Genomic DNA, 13,342 nt, shown 5'->3' with positions numbered 1-13,342 from the left:
TGAGAAGCCTGTGCACTGCAACGATGAGTAGCTCCCGTTCGCTGCAACTAGAGAAAGCCCGCGTGCAGCAACGAAGACCCAACGCAGCCAAAACTAAATTAAATAAATAAATTTTGAAAAAAATAAAGTTAACTAAGGTCAGAACAAAGGCGGTATCTCATAGGACACAAGGAAAAGCCTTAGCTTGGCTTCAGGAAGGCCCTAAAATCAGAATCCAGAAAGTCTCCAAGAACCTAGGCAATGCTCTGTCTCTCCATGGCTTGTCCCTGCTTCTCTCTACATGTCTACTTCATTCTCTTCCTGCAGACTTCCTCTCTCTCCTTGTCAGTCCAGTGATTGACAAAGCCTCTCCATGGTTTGCAGTTAATACCTGTTCCATTTTCAGGTGGTTGGAGACATTTACTAGTCATTCCTGAATGCTAGTTCCAAATTCTCAGGACAGAAAGACCAGCTGGCCCAGGTGACCGTGGACAAAGACCTAGGACCATGTAGAACAAAAATAGCTGTCTTTCTCTGTGGAGGGGCAAGATCCTTCTTTGTGCAAGAAAGATGAGACTTGTGGGCTAAGTAAATGACTCCAAAATAGTCTATGACAGACAGTAGAAGTTTCCTCTTCAGCTATTAGATATCACATTTTTTTTACAAACTATTTTAGTCCTTTCTCCTTTTTCCACTCTTACACTTCCCTCATCAAAATGCACAAATACTCTTCAAACTACTCTGAGCATTCCTTCTCTGACCTGGAAAGGTAGAAAGCACGCACAGGAAAGGGAGCCATAAAAATTAGGTTAAATCCTAAGTTTCATATTACATAGCCCTGTGATCTTGAACATGCTACTTTTTATACCTCTCAACTAGAAAAGGCATGTATTAAACCTTTTTCACACTATATGTAATTCCTTGTTTATGTAAATCCCCACCTACTTATTCAAAATTCATTTTTTTTTAAGTTTATTACTTTCTCACCTTGGGCCAGGCACTCTGATAAAACAGTGTATCCAAAGGAGGAGTGGGAGTAAGGAGGGGATCTGACACATTATCTGCACTTTGGAATTACTGTAGGTTGAGTGTTTGTACCTGCCCCCCCATTCATATGTTGAAATCCTAACTCCCAAGTGATGGTATTAGGAGGTGGGCTGTCTTTGAGAGGTGATAAGGTTATGGGGGCAGAGCCCTTATGAGTGGGATTAGTGCCTGTATAAAAGAAGCCATGAAAGCTCCCTCACCCCTTCCGTAATGTGTCATGTGAGATTAAAGTGAAAAGATGGCTATCCATGAGAAGTGGGCTCTTGTCAGACCCCAAATCTCTCAGCACCATGATCTTGGACTTCCCAGCTTCCAGAACTGTGAGAAATAACTGTTTCCTGTTTAAAAGCCACCCAGTTATGGTATTTTTGTTATAGCAGCAGACTAAGGCAGAAATTATTATTTGCAATTTAAAATTCCAGTCTGCTTTATGAAAACCTTTACTTATCTCAGTAAAGTTCAAAACAAGGTCCTCCTATGAAAGTGAAGCAGAGACTATGGAGATAGAAACTATAAGTTTCTAGAGGACAGAAACTGAATCTTGCTGCCTTAAATACTCAGGATTTCACACATCTTAAAAAGAACTCAGTAGTGATCTTTTGGAGACCATGTGCCCCATTCTCATATCTTTCATCTCTAAGCAACTCTTAAGTAGGGAAATTTCAGGCTAGATGGATAACAGGGTGATTCCATGACAGACTAGTGAGGGATAAAGCAACATGAAGATAGGACTATGAGATAACTATGAAATAAAACCTTCCTTTTGTCACATACTATTTGTATCATAGAATCTTTTAAATCTCAAAAGATGTTCAATCCACTTTTACCTCTAAATGGGTCACCCAAAATTTTACATACGATGATGGTTTTGTTTTACTCTACTGCTGATTTCAGCCTCTAACCTCAATATTCATATCTCCCAAATGTAAGCAATCCATGAATAGCTGCACAATTTAGGGTTATTAATTAGAATAAAGTTGGCAGTTTGACTGCAGAGTTCAGCCTGTTTTCTTGTGATTCTTTAATGCGGTTGACTGCCTGCAAACATTGAAATGATTCCCCTGCCACTTTTCTATGTATTTAAGCAAATAGACTATTACAAGAACAAAGACCTACTTGGTTTTTCTAATTTGACAGACGATAAAAGAAGGCTTTCGCAGCTTTGTTTTTTTTTCTAAACTCATTTAGCACCAAGAGCATATCCACTTCGACTTTTCTTAGAACTGGTTCATTATGAAAATGGTCTAATAAGGAATAGTTGGACCTAGAGTTTTTATCCAGCCTTGAATGAGCCCAAGCTTGTTTCTCATTTCTTTGTTTCATAATTATGTTCTCTTTCAGCCCATTTTGTGGTCTCCCCCTAAACATGCTCTCTTTTGCACTATGTTTCCTTTGATGGTGAATACCTCATTATACATAGTAATTTCTATTATAGGTACAATATAAATTCATCAACTGATTTCTAGGTGTCTACTTTTTTTAAATAACCCATTGATAATTTATAATATAGGTGCTTGCTCAAAATCTTATTAGTGTATATTAGAGAAATATAAGTAAATGAACCATTAAATAATAAGAATAGAAAGTATAAATGTTTCATAACCCTGAGGTTGAGCTCCGCCCAAGCCAAAGGCTTGCATGCAGATGGCTTTCTTCGAATGTGACTCCAGGAAGCAGATGGTGAGGGGAGGGCAAGGACAGGAAAACATGGAAGGAGGGAAAGTAACGTGAGATTGCAGAATCTTAAAAACTGATGGTTAGGACACTGTTTTTTACTTCTCTGTATGTGGGACATTTTTTGTGGTGTCCTGAAATTGTCTTGAATTGGCTCCCAAGTGTTAATTTTCAGAAATGTTGATAGTTGATTTTCAAACCATGGGTAGTTTGAAATTGGCCATGGTGGTGGTATTTATACCACAGAAATCAGCAAACACTCCCCATCAGAGCATTTATTTTTATCCCCAGGAACAACACTCAGGATACTTTTATTGGTTCTATCAAGGTCCACAGATTACATTTTTGTCAATAAGTTTTATTGGAACACAACCACACCCATTAATTTATGTATTACCTATGACTGCTTTTGCACTAAAGTCAGATCTGAGTAGTTGAGACCCAGATCATATGGCCTACAAACCCTGAAATATTTACTATATGACTCATTACGGAAAATGTTTGTCAATTGCTGTGTTGAACTATGCTGAGTGAATTTTCTGCCTTGGTAAAACAGATACATGCAGCAAGATTGTTCCATTTACCTCTTTGCCTTTGTTTATCAAGATGATAAGGAGTCTACTCTAACGCTTCCCTGAGTAAAGTTCATGCATTATGTCCCAATCCTTGTGCTTTGCTCCCTATAGGTAGGTACATTTCTTGACTCCCTAAATATATCTGCAGCTATGGAGAGATTTTTAAACAGCAGCAGATTTTAAGCTCCCAGACCCTTGCATAACCACACCCTAGAAAAACAGTGTAACAAAATTATCCTTTTTGTGGATTTTACCTCTTTTTTCTTTAGCACTGTATATATGAGTCCCTCTTTTGCGTAGCTGCTGGCTTAACCTACATCTCCATCTTGGCCTTCAGTTTTGTGGGACCCAAAGTCCCCATTATTCCATCCATTGACTTCATTATGTCGCTGATCCCAGAGAGCCATGGGGCAACTTTGATATTCATACAGTGATCTTAAGACTTTGCTTCTTTACTTGTTTACTAGGCCTTTGTTGAACTCCATTTTCCCCTCTCTGGTTATGCCCATCATCCCACCTCTCAAATAAAATGTGCTTAGCTCATATATAACTAAGCAATATACAAAGCTTCTCCTTGATTCTTGGGCTTTTCCTACATTTGATTATTCTCACTGAATTTTTTAAAATGTTATTTAATTCAATATTTGCATAACTATATTTATTTTTAAAGCACAGGTACTCTTTTCTATATTTACTGTTTCACTTATCAACTGTTAATCCTATTACTAATCATAATAGCTGATCAGAATGTAATAAAATTTAAAAACATGGGAAAACCCTTAAAGAATCGGATGCCAAATATAACTCATGCTCTGATTAAAATCCGTTATATTTTTAAAGTATATTTTGAAATTATCTTGATCCAAAATACAACCATAAATATCAAAACTAAAAACAGACCATGTTTTAACTGCCTTTCCTAAGACTCTAAATTTCAGAAGAGTGCTAGATTTTTATAATCACCAGGAAAAGAAAAAGTTGAGTTAGTTCTCCTCCTTTCATCATCAAAGCACATTTTAGGTTGTATTTATCAAGAATCTTGCAATAAATGAAATCTAGCTTAAACTAAATTAAGCAAAATGCAAATAGACTCAGCGGGGAAGTTTGGATGTAGTTGACTAGATCTAGGAGTTCCCCTCTGTTTCTGTGTCTCTCTGTCTCTGTCTCTCTCTCTCTCTTTGTCTCTCTCCATCTCTTGTCTCTGCTTCTCCCTCTGTTGCCTTTATTCTCAGGCCGACTGTCTACATGTAACAAAATGATGTCCTATAAGAGCTTTAGCTTACATATTAAGCTGATAGACATCAGAGAGGAAAAGAGCCTCTTTACCAATAGCTCAAGAAAATGTGTGCTGGGGACTTTGATAGTCCCAACCAATAGGAACACATCTGTCTTTTCCTGACTCAATCAATGTGGCTAGGGGGGAAATGATATACTGTGATTGGCCAGGGCTGGATCACATGCTGTCACTGTGGTATTTGAGGGAAAGCCACTTAAAAGCCTCAAATAATAATAAGTTCTCTTTAAAAAAAACATAAGCAGCAGAGGGAGGGAAAAGAAGGTCATTGTACCTACCAATGTCTTCACTATGGACTATAAATAGCTGCTTGTTCCTAATGTGAAAATTCCCACTATGATGAAGGTATGTACTGACATGAAATATAACTAAAAATTGAATACTATTGCTCTTCTCTGGAAGGGTTTGCTCCATTTCAGATGAAAGAATAATGAGTAAGTGGGTGAATGAATGAATGAACGAATGAGTGAGTGATGAAACTTGGACTCATCTTCTCTTGAAGAACTTCAAGGTCAAACCGACCATTTGTCAATTCTTAAAAGAAGTATAATCAACCAGGGGTTGAAGTCACTACCTGTCCAGTGTGTATCCATACTCCTGAAACAGGCCCAGACCCAGTAAAGCTAACAGAGACAATTTAGGCCTGGGGAACTGATCAGGTTTCAACAGCAAAGTTCTCAAGAACATGGATGTTAAAATCTTTTAAAATATCCCGTTAAAGACAACGAAGTCATAATCTGATGGCTCTCTTGAAACTTGTGTATCCCTGGATTTTGTAAATGGTCTCACTTTTCAATGACCTAAAATTCCAATCACAACAGACATTTAACAATAAAATTCCTGATTATTTAACTTAATCAACACAGGACATTCAATCATTCATTTGTCCAATTTTTATAATGTTGCTTTGAGCAAGTCACAAGTCACTTATTTTTTTAAATATTCTCCATTCTTCCTCCCAATACCTAGCTCTTTACCTTCCCTTTCCTCTCCTCATCCTCTCCGAATTCCATACTAAACACTCCAGGTTGAATGAATCTATTTGCTTGGTAAACACAGCACTCAATTTTAGCATTTATTTTATTAATTTGTAATTATGGATATGTGTGTGGGCATTTTCTCTATTAGATGATAAATATATTGAGAACATAGCCCCATTAATAATTATATCTCTAATTCCAAGTCTAGTGGAAGACTAGCAGTTATTCAGTAAAATAATTGAGTTTATTTCCAAATTTTCAAATGGAAGTACTTATGTGTACTTGGAACAAAATCAATTTTAATTTAGAAAGAATAGGAAGCCTTCATAAGGATTCTGACTGAGATTTCTTGATACTTTTAAGGGCCCTAGAAATTACTTGCTATGATTTCAAATTCAAAATGTAAGACTTTTCTTTCCCTGATATGTGTAAGAAGCCATGTTTTTTTTTCTATCTCTAAGAGAAAAAGAAAAATAGTATTTTTTGTGGATAAAGGCAAAAGTGAAGGAAGAGTAGAGAATGAGACAGAGATTCTTAAATGGTCACATGCAAAGATTTTACATTTGATGGATGTTTACATATTTTCACTTTGGAGTCAGTTTGATCCTGTATGAAGTGAGAAGGAAAGATACTGTTATCTTTACCTAACAAATCAGTAACTAGAAAATTAAGTAACTGGAAAGTTAAGGAACTAGGGCAAGTTCATGAATCAAGTTAATACATGAGTTCAGCACATAATATAGAGTAGGATTATAATTACAGTAACATATTTCAATCTCCTTCACTTATTATTACATTACCTTTGACCAGAAGCATCACTCCTTTAAGCATCATTTTTTTCATTTTGAAACAGGGATTAAATAGCACCCACCTGATAAAGTCCTGGTGAGGCAAAGGAACGAATGCATGGAAAGCACTGCTCACTGGAAAGTTTTGTTTTGCAGCCACTTCAGCAGTTCTCTCTGACTTTACCCTGCCAACCTGCCTCGTTTAAGAAAATGTTTGCTTAGAAAAGTCAGAGCAAAAGTGGAAAATAACCATATGTTGAACTTGCTGAGATGTAAGGAGAAAGGCACTAGAAAAAATTTTGACAATTCATTCTGCAGACCAACAAGAAGTGTTACCGGTTGAAAATGGATTGATTGCCATAAGAGAAAGGGCTTGTGGCTCAAGGTGGTGAAGCAGCCTCAGGGCACGATGGACAGGAAGAGAATGTATAAATACCAAACACCATTTCTCCATGAGATATTTGAAGAGAAGACAATTGAAAAATTAGCTAAGACCTATACTAGCCAATACAAGTAAATTTTGCAGCCTCATAAAAATTTTCTATATTGAAATGCTAGTTTTAAGGATTTAGACTCTAAAGTACATATTTTAAGGAAAAAATGCTGGTGATATTGGTGCATATTTTATATGCAAATTGCTTGATATTTACAGACTTCTAAAATTTGAAACCAAAAAGTTACTGAAGACACTTATATTAGGTGTGAGGAGAAACTGTGTAAGCTAAGTATTATAAGGTCTGGGTTAGCAATTTAGACAGTTTGTCAGAGTCCTTTCAGGCCCATAAGTGTTACAACTTATTTCATCTAATATTCAACAAATATTAACTTTAGATTCATTCTAGTTCTCATGAATCAACTATTCAACCATTTTAAAAAGATAATACAGATTTTTTTTGGGGGGGCCCCACAGCAAGACTTGCAGTTCCCTGACCAGGGATGGAACCCAAGCCCCCTGCAGTAGAAGTACAGAGTCTTAACCACTGGACCACCAGAGAAGTCCCAATACAGATATTTTAAATGTTTGTTAGAGTTTATTCATATGATGTTCTTGCTCTAACTGGAAACAATTTAATATAATAAATAAAATGATCATCCTAATATTTGCATTTTGATAGTTATTTACCTGAACAAGAGTATATACCTCTGAAATGAGAGGTAAGAGGTAGTTCCTTAGCATGGTCCCTAAAATCAAAGAGTCCTTTAGGAAGAAAATATAATTGAAGAACAGAAACCAATATCTCTGATATCTTATTATAGTTATTACTATTATTTTTTTTTAAAAAAACTGTTGGTTCCCCCTTCCTATAATTATTAATAATGTAATGAATTCTAAAATTAATAATATGCAAAAGCTCCTAGTATCTTGCACACTTCCAAGTCCCATGATCACAAATAATGCTATCTTTGCTCCTTCAGCTTCTCACCACCAAACATCCTACCTTGTGCAATTCAGTTCTTTTGAGCTGCAGAATCTGATACTGTGCAGAGAAAGAAAAGTTGTGAGAAATGAAGAAAAACTTGTCACAAGAGGCCAAGAAGATACATATAATAAACTTGAGACGAAAAGGGGGTGGGGGGGAGAAAAGTCACATGGGGTAGAGTAGCATGAAGAGAGAGGGATATTTTCTGATGTTGGGTGGTGAAGGTAACTGAAAGTGGAGTGAGAAAAGATTATGACTGTATATTGAGTTTTTATTAGAGGAAGCTTTATCATTCAGACACTGGAATTCTCTGGACCTATAGGTCCAGGAATCAAAAGAGTTACATTTGGGTAGCTCATCTAAAACTCTGAAATAATCCTGGGATAAAAATCAGAACTGCTAGGATTTAAAATTATAATACAGTCAATTTTCTCTGAATTAGAAAGTCAAAAAACCATTATGAAGATGACAGTACAATGAAGTCAAGGGTTCAAAGTTGAGAAATATATCTATTTAGAAGTGGATATACAAGCCATAGATCCAAACAAATGGGGCTCTACAAATAAGTCTGCTAAATTGAGGAAACAAAAAATATTCCCTTAAGAAGTGTTGAAATGGGATATAGTCTTGGCCAACCCACTGCCATGTACATCCACACATCCCCATATTCAGTTTCTTAAGAAATTGGAGTCCTTATTAGAGGAGTTCTAAGTTCACCTTGAGTGGTGAAGTGAGTAGCTCCTTCCCATCTCTCCATGGTCAATACCAAATTTTTGAAGGGCTTGATGCTAACAAGGGACTTCAAATTTTTTAAAAATTTTGAATTATCTATGTATATTATTTGCCAAAAGAATTTGGAAAATAGGCAAGAAATAATATTTTATGAAGTGAATAAAATTCTGAGCCATAATTGACATTGCATTGAAATGTAAAATACTACAGGCAGAGAAAGGCCACCATTTTTAATTAGTCTTCAAGCCAGTTTTGCATTGGGACTTAAAACTGTAAAGAATAGCATATATATAAAGGGACTAACTCACTGCCCTAAAACAGGGTAGGCAAACAATGCCCCAGAGGCCAAATCTGGCCCACTACACGTTTGGTGTGGGTTTTTTTGTTTTTTTGTTTTTGTTTTTGTTTTAACCACTAACGAGAATGGGTATTATTTTTAAGTGGTTGTAAAAAAATGTCAAAAAAAGAATTCTATTTGGTGACATGTGAAAATTATTTAAAAGTGAAGTTTTAAGATCCACTGTAAAGTTTTATTGTGACACAGTCACATTCATTTACGTATTGTCTATGGTTGGTTTCATACTGCAAGGCCATAGTGGAAAAGTTGGGGCAGAGACCACATAAGGGCTGTACCACCTAAAATTTTTATTAGCTGACCCTTTACAGAAAAAGTTTGCCAACCAGTATACTGGAACAAGAATAGAATAGACGACACCTCTGCCTCTGCCAATTTCATAAATGTACACAAAGCCAGGGGAAATATATTCGGTCCCCTGGATAAGCTGTCCCAACTCTAGTGGACAGCTCCACAAGGAACAATAGAACAAGACACAGAGGCTCAGAAGTAAGTTAAAATGGAAGTGATTTGGAGTAAAGAATTCATACCTTCTGTTGAAATCCATTGTTCTTTCAAAATCTCCTAGATTTTCATTGTTGGCGAAGCAAAAGGTAAATGAGGACACATTAGAAGCTATCAGAGGATCCAGATCAACTAAATTTCAAACTGAAGTGCGGGGATGAATCTGATAAACCAGAAGTGATATAAATGTCTCTGCCTTTAAAAGATGAAAGATCCCAAAGGGCTGAAATAAAGTTTCCCTTCTTAATCAGTGGACTTCGCTAGTTACAGGTTAGGACTGGACCTAAGAAGAATTACTGTGCTTGCATTCAGAACTCAGTTGGGATAGAATCGGTCACACATTTGCTCTGGTTTTGGCAAAAAAGAATATCTTTCAGTGGTAAATAACTATTAATATTATTATAAAGTAAGCAGAATTTATTTTTCAAACTACTGTTAAGTGACACCTAGAAAGTACAGGAAATAAATAGTAAATGCCCTTCCCCCAGCCTAAAGTAGAGGAGTGGGACTGTGATAAACCCAACAAGGCTCTGCTTGGCAGTGTTTCTGGAGTTCTTCCAGATAAATTACACAGCGCTCGCCAAGCCCTCCTCCTCTGCCCCCAGTAAAAGAATGAAAAGAAAGGGAGTTAGTGTGTGATAGATTGTCAATACAAGGATCATCTGAAAGTCCCATTTACATATCAGATTTGCCTTTGAAGGCATCTCTGAAGATTGACCAGGGTAAATGTGTTAAAAGGGTAAAATTTTTAACTCATAAATTTCCCAGTTGTTTCTACCTTGTTAAATACAGAGAATGTACATTTTCTCCCTGATGAAATGTGTCTTTGTCAGAATATCATGATGGTGAATCAGATAGTAGTCAGAAAGAAGAAGTAGATGGAGTAAGAAAAGCCTTTTTGTGAGATGCTAAGATTACCTACATAATAAAAGTAATTAGAGACTGGAAAATAAATCAGGAAGAAAAATCTGCATTGATTGGGAGATACTGAAAAACGGGGTTTATTATCACTTATTTACACTCAAATATATTTTGAGGCATTGGTTTTAGAGAAAGACTCCAAAGCAAAATATAGTACAAGAGAATTAGAGAGAAGAGAAAGGAGAAAATGAAAAGAGTCCCCAAATTTGGATATCAGAAGTATCACTATGTTTAGTTTTTCTGCATACCTATTTGAATATGACCATGAATAAGATGAGATCAGGAGTTCTAGGATTCATAAAGTTTGTAATATACTTTTATCATATAGAGCACATATTCAATAGGTGATTGCTGCATTTGACCTTTTATTTGGAATAGTATTTCATTCACAGGGGATGAATCAGATTGAAAACCTGGGTAACCAGCCATAGAATTTCACTGCACCCTAAAGATTGTTGGTTACCGGCTTTAGGCGTGCCATCTTGGACATCCCTTTGCTTTTATATTAGTGTTGACAAATCATTTTTCCATAACTTTCCCCCCGAATTTGTAAACATTTCACCATAAATCCTCATTTTTGAGATGATACAATACTATTCACTTTTCTAGAAGGCCAATAGACTCAATTTTTCTCTACTCTTGAGAATATCTTGACAGCATATTTCCCTCTTATGCTCTAAAAGGAAGATAAATAAATCAATGCACAGTGAAATATTTATGTGCTTAACATCCTTTCTAATGCATTATCAAAGTATCTGTTAGCACCACGTAAATAAAAGTTTAAAACATTGTGTTTCTCTAATCAGACAAAGGGTGTCACAAAATCTTTAAAACGTAAAGGACTTGCACATTTGGGGTGAAATTTTGATGCACTGGTGCAGAAATCGGACAAAATTGTCTCCAATCCGACCTCCCGCAAGTGAGGAAATAATTTATGCTCAAAGATTGAACGCTTTTTTGTCAACGTGGAAAATACTGTTTTAAAAAGTGTCTTTCAGAGATATTCTGCTACTGAGTAGGAAGGTGAATTTTTGTGAAGAGCAAACATATTCAAGAGAATGACTTTTGATGAGTGGCAATTACTTACTCCTCCACTGAAGAGAATTACTATGTCAAAGAATCAGTAAAACGTATGTACTCATTCCATTCAACAATCATTTATTGAGTATCTTCCTCATAGAAGGCAATGTATTAGGTGTTGAGGTATAAAGATGAGAAAACCACAGGCTAATGTGAAATAAATATGCCAATTTCTCCACTATAATGCCAAATGTGCTAGAGAGTCACAGTGTGTTATTGGGGAGGGAGAAAAATTATGCTGACTGTGCGACTGAGGACCACTTCATGCCACATGTGGGTTTAAGCTGGGACTTCAAGGATTGTAACTAGTTGTGATAACTTGGAGGGAATGTGGAAAAAAATTGAGCAAAAGTAGAAAAGTTCACTGGGACTGAGGTAGGAAGGAGAGGTGTGAGTGAATAGACTAGAGGAACTAATTTCAAAGACCCTTCAGAGATAGAATTAATAGAGCATAGGGCATAGTGACATAAGATTTGGGCAAGAGAGTCAAAGTTGGAAAGTTTTCATTTGGAGCATCTTCCTGCTAAGTTATGTTCCTAGGTGATACTGAAAATTCAGGATAGAGGGTAAGTTTTCAGGATAAGTAAATTGATTCTGTTTTGAGCATATTATATTTAGGTTAACTATAGGACAGTCAGCTAGAATAACCAGCAAGCAGTTTAAAATCTTAGTCTCGGGAACACAGGAGAAGCTTCAGTCAGTTATTCATTCAATGAATAGATATTGATTATAATGTATATATCAGGCACTGTAGTAGAAACAGAAAGTATAAAAATTAATTAATATGACCCCACTCTTTAGCAGCTTCAAATCTAATGGTAGAGTTAAACCTATAAACACAAAACTACAAATCAATGTGAAGTGTGGGTCTCCTAAAAAATAAGAGTTGCCTACAAAGACCATAGAAGGGAAACGGGGGATAGGGGAGACACAACTTCACCTGAGAAGAAGGGAAAGCTGGTATTAGGATTAAGGCAGGGCTACCTTTAGGAAAGGTGGACCCTGTCATCTTACTCTCTTTAGCCAGAACTCCTCTTTATGGACCTGGTTACATCCTGCTAGGAACTTGCGTAGTGATACCACTCGACATAATGCTCCTGCATTTAATATATTTCTACACCCATCTTTATGTGAACTTCTGCACCTGCCACTTGCAATGAAAAGTTTTCTCATAAGACTAAGGTAGGTAACAGGACATTAAAGATAGATATTATTTCAAATATAGAGCTTCTTTCCCCCTTGAACTCCAAATTTGTACATATAACTGTCTATTTGTTATCTTTACGTGATCGCAAACTTATGATATTCAAAACAAATTTGCTAATAAACCTTCCTACCTCTCACCCTGCAAAACCATTTGCTTCTCTCTCAAAATTCCTCATCTCAGTAAATGGCAACTTTGGTTCTCAGGGCAGCATTTAGGGTGACTTTTTAAAAATCTAATCTAGTTATTCTTCAGTTTGGGCTTTCCAACCTTCTCAGAGTAAAAGGTAAAGTCCTCACAGTAATCTATAGGGTCCTAAAGACCCTTCTGATCTCCTCTCTGGAATCACTCCAAGCAGACACTCACACTTCCCTGGTATTTCTCAAATACAATCGGTATATTCCCATCTCAGGGCCTTTGTACTTGCTATTTCCTCTACATCACATGTTCTTTCCTCGGACATCCCTATACTTTGCTCTCTTCCCTCAATCAACAATTTACTTAAGTTTCTTGTTTTCATCAGACAGAACCTACTGACATCATACTGTCTAAAAGTTTAATCTCATTCCTCATACATGCATACATGCAATATACTTCCTCTATTTTTCTTTATTTGTCTTACTTTTCAATACTTTCCACTAGAATTTAACTTCCATGAGGTCAGAGTTTTGTTCATTTTTTTCACTCTTATATCCTCTGTACCTAAAACAGTGGCAGAAACATAGGAGGTGACCAATAAATATGTCAAATTAATACTTTAAAGCTGAATGAATTATAACCCTTGAATA

This window comes from Lagenorhynchus albirostris, chromosome 4, assembly GCF_949774975.1.
Source record: "Lagenorhynchus albirostris chromosome 4, mLagAlb1.1, whole genome shotgun sequence".
Lineage (NCBI taxonomy): Eukaryota > Metazoa > Chordata > Mammalia > Artiodactyla > Delphinidae > Lagenorhynchus > Lagenorhynchus albirostris.
This window is presented reverse-complemented; position numbering follows the sequence as displayed.